Raw genomic sequence first — 11,005 nt, forward strand, 5'->3', positions numbered from 1 at the left:
AATGGTTCAAAAGTTACTGTTGGTGAGTTATTTTGGGCTAATTTATATAGTTATAGTTGATTTTGAAGTTAGCCTGAACATGTAAAACCTGGTTTGATACCTCTAGCTTGAACGAATCAAGAGTTACTGTTGGTGGGTTGTTTTATACAAATGTATAGTGGATAAAAGTTTTTAAGAATTTGAAATTCGGGTTAGCCGGAACTTGTTAATAAGAACCATAGGAATACAGTGGTCCTATTCAAAATTTTCCTGCACCTTGGCCAATTAAGCTATAAGACTAAATTTAAAACGTTAAAACGCTATCCTTACTTCAAATTCTAAAACATTTATAAACAACTGTATAAATTTGCATAAAATAATTCACCAACAGTAACTCTTGTACCGTAAACAACGTTCTCATGTTCAGGCTATCCTAACTTAAAATTCCTCCCTTTTTTTTATTAACTATAACTATACACATTTGCATAAATGAGCATAACATTACTCACCAACAGTGACTCTTGAACTGTTCAAGCAGAGACACCAAACCAACTTCCACATGTTCAGGCTATCCTATCAAATCAGTCAATCAATCACCCAATACATTTCTTCATCTACATAATTTTTCAAATATACTGTAGTTAATCAAATAGCTACCCGGACTATCTTCATTGACCCTTTTTGCACTAACTTCTTTAAAAAAAAAATATTTTTATTTTTTAATTGATCCCCTTTTCTCCCCAATTTTTCGTGGTATCCAATCGCTAGTAATTACTATCTTGTCTCATCGCTACAACTCCCGTACGGGCTCGGGAGAGACGAAGGTCGAAAGCCATGCGTCCTCCAAAGCACAACCCAACCAAGCCGCACTGCTTCTTTAACACAGTGCGCCTCCAACCCGGAAGCCAGCCGCACCAATGTGTCGGAGGAAACACCGTGCACCTGGCCCCCTTGCACTAACTTCTTTGACTTCTTTGACACACGCTGCTGCTACTATTTATTATCTGTCACTTTATTCCTAGTTATATGTACATATCTACCTCAAATACCTTGTACCCCTGCACATCGACTCAGTACTGGTATCCCTTGTTTATAGCCAAGTTATTGTTACTCATTATGTATCTATTACTACTTTTATTATTATGAGTTTTACTTTTCTATTATTTCTCTTGTCTTTCTCTCTGCATTGTTGGGAAGGACCCGTAAGTACGCTTTTCACTATTAGTCCACACCTGTTGTTTACGAAGTATGGGACAAATAAAATGTGAATTGATTTTATCCACAGTTTCCTCGTTTGGCTTCTGTATTTTAAAAGCATTTGAAAATGAGGTGGGTAAGTGTTCAATGCTTTGATCAATGCTGGGGGCAATATTTAGACGTTGACCCCTAATTGATTTTCTGTACAAATATAGGGGTACCATCTTTTTTAATGGCCCTGTTACAGGTACTCATGCTTGAAACAACTTTGGAACCACTTTTCCACAGTTGCTAACAGTTAACAGTAGCTACCTGGCTGGCTAGCTAGCAAACTCTATTGGGCCAAGGAGTAGGTTAGCTAGCCTCTAGCTTTACCGGTAAAACTCCAGTATTACCACTAAACTCTATTCATCCTTGATCATTCAATTCCATTGCAGAAGAGGGAGGAGGAGAGTGGATGGTCCTCCGCCTTGTCATAGATAGCTGTGTTGTTCTCCATGGCGATTAGGAATGGATGGAAATGTACATAATGGGTACCTGAAGGAAAATGAGGGAGTGTCATGCTTTTTCAATTTCAGTCAAGGGAAGGGTTTAGCATTTAAAAAATCTAGTCCAAGGAAGGGTCATGCATTTTGTAGTTGATGAATTTAAATATTTCTCAATATTTCTCACATTTTAGAATTAGGCTATGTATTGATGTGTGCCCGATGCCGCCATGTGCCCAATGCCGCTGTGTGCCCGATGCCGCTCCTCATCCATTGTAAACAAGACACACTGATTTGACATGGAGAAATATGATAAGATTAACACACAGGCTTATCTCTCTGTCCATTCTTAGAATTTAATTTCTGTAATTTGTGTGGTATTAAAAAAGATTTTGCTAATATGTAAAATGACATAGAATTGCATAAAATGTTTAGAAAATGATTTTTTTTCTCTGACCTGCAAATACAATTAATCTTTTTTTTTTTTTTTGCAATGCTTTTAGAATAAAGGATATCTTTCCACTCCTACTCTTGTCTACGGCAGTCTGCGAACCCACAACCTTCTGAAGCCCTGTGCGCTATCAAAATTCCTGCATAGCTATGTAATGCCCGCAGTACTAAAACTTTTGCCTGCAGCTTTGATATGTGCTGAGAGAAGGACGGTGTACCGTCTAGTCATACTCCCAAGTACTTGTATGAGGTGATTATCTTAATCTCTAAACCCTCAGAGGTAGTAATCACACCGGTGGGGAGAGGGGCATTCTTCTTACCAAACCACATTACCTTTGTTTTGGAGGTGTTCGGAATAGGGTTAAGGGCAGAGAAAGTTTGTTGGACTCAAACAAAACTTTTTCGTAGAGCGTTTAACACAAAATCCAGGGAGGGGCCAGCTGAGTATTAGACTATCATCTGCATATAAATGGATGAGAGCTTCCTACTGCCTGAGTTATGTTGTTGATGTAAATTGAGAAGAGTGTGGGGCCTAGGATCGAGCCTTGTAGTACTCCCTTGGTGACCGGCAGTGGTTGAGACTTTATGTTCTGACTTTATACACTGCACTCTATGAGAGAGGTAGTTAGCAAACTAGACCAAAGACTCCTCAGAGACACCAATACTCCTTAGCCGGCCCACAAGAATGGAATTGTCTACCCTACCAAAAGCTTTGGCCAAGTCAATAAAAATAGCAGCCCTACATTGCTTAGAAGCAAGGGCAATGGTGACATCATGTAAGACCTTTAAGGTTGCAGTGACACATCCATAACCTGAGCAGAAACCAGATTGCAAACCCGAGAGAATAGTATAGACATCAAGAAAGCCAGTCAGTTGAATATTGACAAGTTTTTCCAACACTTTTGATAAACAGGGAAAAATAGAAATTGGCCTATAACAGTTAGAATCAGCTTGATCTCCCCCTTTAAATAAAGGACGAACCGGGGCTGCCTTCCAAGAAATGGGAAACTCCCCAGAGAGGAGAGACAGGTTAAAAAGGTCAGAGATAGGCTTGGTGATGATAGGGACAGCAACCTTAAAGTAGAAAGGGTCTAAACAATCTGAAACCAATGTTTTTGGGGGGTCAAATTTAAGGAGCTCCTTTAGCACCTCGGACTCAGTGACCGCCTGCAGGGAGAAACTTTGTAGCGGGGCAGGGGAAAAAGAGGGAGGAGCATTGGGGATAGTCACATTAGAAGGGGTGGGAGATGTGGAAATGTTTCAGCAATTTCATCAGGTAACATGAATACAACGCCGGCAAGAGGTGGTTAGAATAGGATGGGAGGCCAAGAGTCTGTGTAACCAATAGAGAGTCAGAGTCCCAAGTGTGGGAACAAACATAGACTTTCCCACGGTTTGGTAAACAAGCAAGTTCATAGTCAACAAAGCATGAGTCATGAGGCAAATATCATAGAGCACAAGCAAAAAATATATTAACTTGGGGCTAGCCATTGTAAGGTCAGAGTCACTCGCCTCAACAGTGCGTGTGTGCTGGAGGCAAGCGAAAGCTTGTAAGAGAGAGGGGAGTGTGGTAGTAAGGAGCCATACGTCTGTGTTCGGAGGGTGGAACTGAACATGTATTTCTGCACTGTATAAGAATAATTCCGGAATATTGGCGTTACTCCCTCTGGAGGGGCCCGTTAACATTCTGCAAACACATGGCATACAGCAGTTAGCTGCTACACACTAGCTCAGCGCCGGAATCAAAAACTAGTTTAGTTTCATGTCAAGTCAAACAGCAGCTAGAGTGGCTTCAGAAAGTATTCATACTCCTTGACTTATTCCACATTGTGTGTTACAGTCTGAACTCAAAATGGATTGAATAAAAAACCCATCTACGCACAATACCCCATAATGACAAAGTGAAAACATATTTTTCCATTTTTTTGCACATTTTTTGAAAAGTAAATACAGAAATATCTAATTTATACACCCCTGAGTCAAAATTTTGTAGAAGTACCTTTGGCAATAATTATAGCTGTGAGTCTTTTGGGGTAAGTCTCTAAGATCTTTGTACACCTGGATTTGACAATATTTGCCCATTTATTATTAATACAATTCTACAAGCTCTGTCAAGTTGATTGTTGATCATTGCTAGACAGACATTTTCAAGTCTTGCCATAGGTTTTTTGATCAAAACTGTAACTAGGCCACTCAGAAACAGTCCACGTTGTCTTGATAAGCAACTCCAGTGTAGATTTGGCCTTGTGTTTTAGGTTATTGTCCTGCTTTAAGGTGAATTTGTCTCCCAGTGTCTGTTGGAAAGCAGGCTGAACCAGTTTTCCTCTAGGATTTTGCCTTTGCTTAGCTTTTTTCTGTTTTCATTTTATGCTGAAAAACTCCCTAGTCCTTGACAAGCATACCCATAACATGATACAGCTACTACCATGCTTGAAAATATGCGGAGTGTACTCAATGGTGTTGTGTTGGATTTGCCCCAAACATAACACTTTTTATTCAGGTCAAAAAGTAAATTTCTTGGCCACATTGTTTCGTATTACTTAAGTGCCTTGTACAGGCTTTCTTATTTTCACTCATTTAGGTTAGTATTGTGGAGTAACTACAATGTTGTTGATACATCCTCAGTTTTCTCATATCACAATCATTAAACTCTGTAACTGCTTTAAAATCACCATTGGCCTCATGGTGAAATCCCTGAGCAGTTTCATTCCTCTCCGGCAATTGAGTTAGGAAGGACGCCTGTATCTTTGTAGTGACTGGGTGTATTGATAAATCATCCAAAGCCTAATGAATAACTTCACCATGCTTAAAGGGATATTCAGCATCTACCAATTGGTGCCCTTCTTGCAAGGCATTGAAAAACCTCCCTGGCTTTTGTGTTTGAATCTGTGCTTGAAATTCACTACTTGATTGAGGGACCTTACAGATAATTGTATGAGTGGGGTACAGAGATGGGGTAGTCATTCAAAAATCATGTTAACCACTATTATTGAACGCTGAATGAGTACATGCAACAACAAAAAAATACTAACAAAATTCCAATTTGACATTATGGGTTATTGTGTGTAGATCAGTGACACAACATCTCCATTTCATACATTTCACATTCAGGCTGTAACACAACAAAATGTGAAGTGGTGTGAATACTTTCTTAAGGCACTGTATATTCAAACTCTGCCAGCAATACGTTTCTGTTAGTCTTGGAGCTCAACCCAGTGGACCTATTCCCAGACCTATTGGGAATCGCTTCCACATGTTGAGGGATATTATAACCCCCTTCTAAACGTTCTATCCATTAAGTACTTCTATGGTTGGAGAACAGGCAGAGAGAGCAGCCATATTAGTTTCCACCAGCTTGTTAGAGTAATGTGCCACATGGCGAAAAAAAGGTGCTGAATTACGATGTTAAGAAATGGGTGCTGAACATAATTTTTTATTTGAAGGATATACGGAAATATAATTAGTGACAATGAAATATTACCATATGCATTCATTATAATGATCATACCTTGGTTACCTGCCACCTGATAAATCAAATCAAATCATATTTTATTTGTCACATACACATGGTTAGCAGATGTTAATGCGAGTGTAGCGAAATGCTTGTGCTTCTAGTTCCGACAATGCAGTAATAACCAACGAGTAATCTAACCTAACAATTCCACAACTACTACCTTATACACACAAGTGTAAAGGGATAAAGAATATGTACATAAGGATATATGAATGAGTGACGGTACAGAACGGCATAGGCAAGATGCAGTAGATGGTATCGAGTACAGTATATACATATGAGATGAGTAATGTAGGGTATGTAAACATAAAAGTGCATAGTTTACAGTGGCTAGTGATACATGTATTACATAAAGATGGCAAGATGCAGTAGATGATATAGAGTACAGTATATACATATACATTATATTAAGTGGCATTGTTTAAAGTGGCTAATGATACATTTTTTATCAATTTCCATCAATTCCATTATTAAAGTGAGCTGGAGTTGAGTCAGTATGTTGGCAGCAGCCACTCGATGTTAGTGGTGGCTGTTTAACAGTCTGATGGCCTTGAGATAGAAGCTGTTTTTCAGTCTCTCGGTCCCTGCTTTGATGCACCTGTACTGACCTCGCCTTCTGGATGATAGCGGGGTGAACAGGCAGTGGCTCGGGTGGTTGTTGTCCTTGATGATCTTTATGGCCTTCCTGTGACATCGGGTGGTGTAGGTGACCTGGAGGGCAGGTAGTTTGCCCCCAGTGATGCGTTGTGCAGACCTCACTACCCTCTGGAGAGCCTTACGGTTGTGGGCGGAGCAGTTGCCGTACCAGGCGGTGATACAGCCCGACAGGATGCTCTCGATTGTGCATCTGTAAAAGTTTGAGTTCTTTTGGTGACAAGCCGAATTTCTTCAGCCTCCTGAGGTTGAAGAGGCGCTGCTGTACCTTCTTCACAATGCTGTCTGTGTGGGTGGACCAATTCAGTTTGTCCGTGATGTGTACACCGAGGAACTTAAAACTTACTACCCTCTCCACTACTGTCCCGTCGATGTGGATAGGGGGGTGCTCCCTCTGCTGTTTCCTGAAGTCCACAATCATCTCCTTTGTTTTGTTGACGTTGAGTGTGAGGTTATTTTCCTGACACCACACTCTGAGGGCCCTCAACTCCTCCCTGTAGGCCGTCTCGTCGTTGTTGGTAATCAAGCCTACCACTGTAGTGTCGTCCGCAAACTTGATGATTGAGTTGGAGGCGTGCAAGGCCACGCAGTCGTGGGTGAACAGGGAGTACAGGAGAGGGCTCAGAACGCACCCTTGTGGGGCCCCAGTGTTGAGGATCAGCGGGGTGGAGATGTTGTTACCTACCCTCACCCCCTGGGGGCGGCCCGTCAGGAAGTCCAGTACCCAGTTGCACAGGGCGGGGTCGAGACCCAGGGTCTCGAGCTTGATGATGAGTTTGGAGGGTACTATGGTGTTAAATGCTGAGCTGTAGTCGATGAACAGCATTCTTACATAGGTATTCCTCTTGTCCAGATGGGTTAGGGCAGTGTGCAGTGTGGTTGCGATTGCGTCGTCTGTGGATCTATTGGGGCGGTAAGCAAATTGGAGTGGGTCTAGAGTGTCAGGTAGGGTGGAGGTGATATGGTCCTTGACTAGTCTCTCAAAGCACTTCATGATGACGGAAGTGAGTGCTTCGGGGCGGTAGTCGTTTAGCTCAGTTACCTTAGCTTTCTTGGGAACAGGAACAATGGTGGCCCTCTTGAAGCATGTGGGAACAGCAGACTGGGATAAGGATTGATTGAATATGTCCGTAAACACACCAGCCAGCTGGTCTGCGCATGCTCTGAGGACGCGGCTGGGGATGCCGTCTGGGCCTGCAGCCTTGCGAGGGTTAACACGTTTAAATAGGTGGACAGAAACTGTAAAAGTTCATGTTGATTGATCACTCAGTTACATGCCACCTCACTGTTATTTGTATAAATATGTGTCTTGCCTTTGAACTGCTTTGGCTTTCACACAAAAATACTATATTTGCTTGATCAATAAAGTGGTTGCTTGACTTTCTTTTGGAGCTGTAAGACATCTCAGGTCACAAGTGTGGAATTCCCGTTTCACCACAAACATGAGACAGAAACTGAAATACTGTATACATAATGATGAGAATATGAACAATAGAGATTTAGCTGAGTAAGTAGCTGATTTGTCATGTGTCATCTCAGTGCTTGGAAAGTGAACAGGATGACGCTGTGTTGAAATGTGGGATGATTCAGTTTGGACTTTTTTGGTTAAAAGCAGTTTGTGGAAAGCAACCAAGGAGTGCAAATATAGTTCAAATAGATTGCAACAGAAGGGAACATTTACAAATCCCACTGAAAGGTGACTTTCAAGCTGTGTGTTTTTACGAATGTAACTGTTTTTGCCATATTAACAGGTTGCAGTTTTTATTTTGAAAAAGCAGATTTTAGAGTGGACTGGGTCAATCAGATCACTTTAGGGGTTATTATTTCTAAAATCTATAAGAATCGGAATATGTCATTTGAGTTTGGCCGAATATACTGTATCATAGGTTTAGTAGCAGAGCTTGTACAAGAAATTAGATCATAAAAAAAAACTCTAGAGTAGTCAGGTTCATTTCCCATCGCCCTTTAAGAGAAGATAGCAAGCTGTGTATTCTATTTCTCACATAAAAAGTTTGTAAATATCGCTCTATTGCTACTAAAAGCAGTGAAATACTGTATGTTCCATGTAAACTTTATTCTTGCACTAAGTCGGAATTCTGTTGTTTAAAATATATCTTTGTACATGAACTCAATGGAATGTTTTCCGTAATCTTGAGCAGGAGCTGTCGATGGCGTTTTTAGCATTCTATGCTAGCTAGCTATGCAGCTTTGCTGTTAGCTGGCATTGTAGCTGTTATTTGGTTTTGAGATGGTATACAGCTCCGGTTTGAAGAATTAGGAAACGGAGTTGCTGCGGTTCCAACTTTTTATAAAGTTCTCAAGATGTTCTACTTTACGCACAGTTTCTGCGCTACTTGTAGAGAACAGGCTATTCTGACTCATTTAATAAAGTTGAGATTTATGGATGACTGAGATCATATCATATCGTCATATTTTTCTCTAATGTGGCCAAAACAGAACAGCGTGCGCAACTTGGCAAAATATGTGTTTTGATTGAAACTAAACTCAGGTAGGCTATGTTACAGTTTGTTAACAATCTGCTCTGAAATTCACTTACTGTCCATAATTCAAAACAACACTGTAGGCTACTTTGAAACTTTAGTCTATAACTCAAGAAGATCTAAATGCGTATCCCATTGAAACTGATTGAGATCAAGTGGTTGGTATGCAGATGTTGCATGGAAGTTTCACCAGTAAAACTTGAAGAATCATCATTCACGATTGACAGTGAGAAAGGCACAAGGGAAGGTTCTCCACAAGAGGAGTAGAGACTGTATGTAAAGTAGAAAATCATGCACATGCTCAGAAGCTACTGGTGGGAGGATATCTACTAGATCAAAGTAGATCCTAGGTCTACCAAATCATATTTGGGTTGGGGTAGCAACAATTTAGCCTAAATTAATATAGGGGGAAACACTGCTAAAAGGAATAATTGAATGTAAGTGTGCTCAATTATTTTACTTCTCTTGTCTTCTGATCCGTTGGAGAAAGATGTCCTGTTGTAATTCAATGTTACATACATGTTCAGTATATATGTTCAGACCCTGACAGAAGTTGTGGTGTCATCTTTACTCAAAACATCACGACTCAGAGTGTCACCTGTTACATTTATATACAAATACACTGGCCAACACATATGGGCTGTATATGGGGGTCTTAAAAGGACAATACACTTTCAACTCAAACTTGAATTTATTAATGAAATATCCTTTCAACACCATGCAGCTTCTCTGCACTGATAACAAAAGAAAATGCCATTCTCCTTGCACTGTTTTGATCAGTAGCTGGAAGAGTGTTTGTAGTCATACTGTTTGATGAGTGTTCATGTATTCACTTTTCACTGTGGGGACTCTCTTATACCCCACTTTAATTATGTGGTTGTTTCTTCTCCAAACACATTTTTTTTCCTTCTTCCATTTTTGAATCAAGTCCCCGTGGGGCGCCCATTGATGGCTGGAAGCTGTAGTTGTCAAGGGTCATGGATCCGGCTGTGATTGGCTGGATACAGGGTGTGTCTGTGGTTGGCCAGATCCTCATCCTGAGAAGAGCAGGTGTCTGGCACCATAAGGTAAGCCCAAGCTGTCCTGAGATTCAATCAAGTTATGGTGGCCCCAATGGGACAACCCTGCTAATGGTATTGTATCGCCATTAACACTGATTCCACTAAATAGTAGTACTACGCACTATTAGTCTTTAAAAACCTCTGACGAATGTACTATGTGTCATGGAAATGGTTTAGGCTATTACCTTGATTGGGGAAAAATCTGCCACATCAAAGTCTCAAGCCGGCACAAAAAAGGCCCACACAAAAAACAAGAACAGCTGGTTATTTTTATCAGGACCAATCACTATCTGAATCTAGCCTGTCTGGGAACTCCACATTCCAGGAAAGCCATTAAGCAATTTATCTTCGTTCAGTCACAAGCCACCATAAAAGGCAGATTTGTGGAAAATATACAAGTCCTCGGCCCCAAAAGGCGCTCCTTTGTCTCGGAGCCCCACGTGCTGTAACATTACGCAACTTACACTGCATAGACATCTCCAATGATTTTACTATTGAAGGCTGACGTTAAGTTGATATACCTAGTTTACTCAGTACTGTATATCTTCCTAAGATAGATAGCTAGGCCTGGGAGAGTGATAGTGAAAATGTGAGGTGGTTTGAGGGGAGATGATAAGGGGAAGGTATCAGAGAAAAGATGGAGGATGATGATGGTCTTTCATGGGCTTCCGAGTGGTGCAGCGGTCTAAGGCTCTGCATTGCAGTGCTAGAGGTGTCACTACAGACCCTGGTTAGATTCCAGGCTATATCACAACTGGCTGTGATTGGGAGTCCCATAGGGCAGCACACAATTGGCCCAGCGTCGTTAGGGTTTGGCCGGGGTAGGTCGTCATTGTAAATAAGAATTTGTTCTTAACTAACTTGCCTAGTTAAGTAAAGGTTAAAAAAAATAGAAATGAACAATTACAATTAGCCTAATGAACTATATTCTACATGGTCATGACAGACATACATTTACAACTGTGATGGGCTCTCAACTAAAAGGGTTAACTTGGGGTCTTTGTTATTTTACAGTTCCCAAAATCAATGGCTTTTTACAGAAATCTACAGATTCCAATGTGTTTGTTTACTACCAACCGTTTGCTACCAACTGTTATTATCTATTGTCCTCAGCTGTAGATTAGCAGTAGTCCCAAATCAATGGGTTATGTGGCTGAACATGTG

This window comes from Salvelinus fontinalis, chromosome 20 (assembly GCF_029448725.1).
Source record: "Salvelinus fontinalis isolate EN_2023a chromosome 20, ASM2944872v1, whole genome shotgun sequence".
Lineage (NCBI taxonomy): Eukaryota > Metazoa > Chordata > Actinopteri > Salmoniformes > Salmonidae > Salvelinus > Salvelinus fontinalis.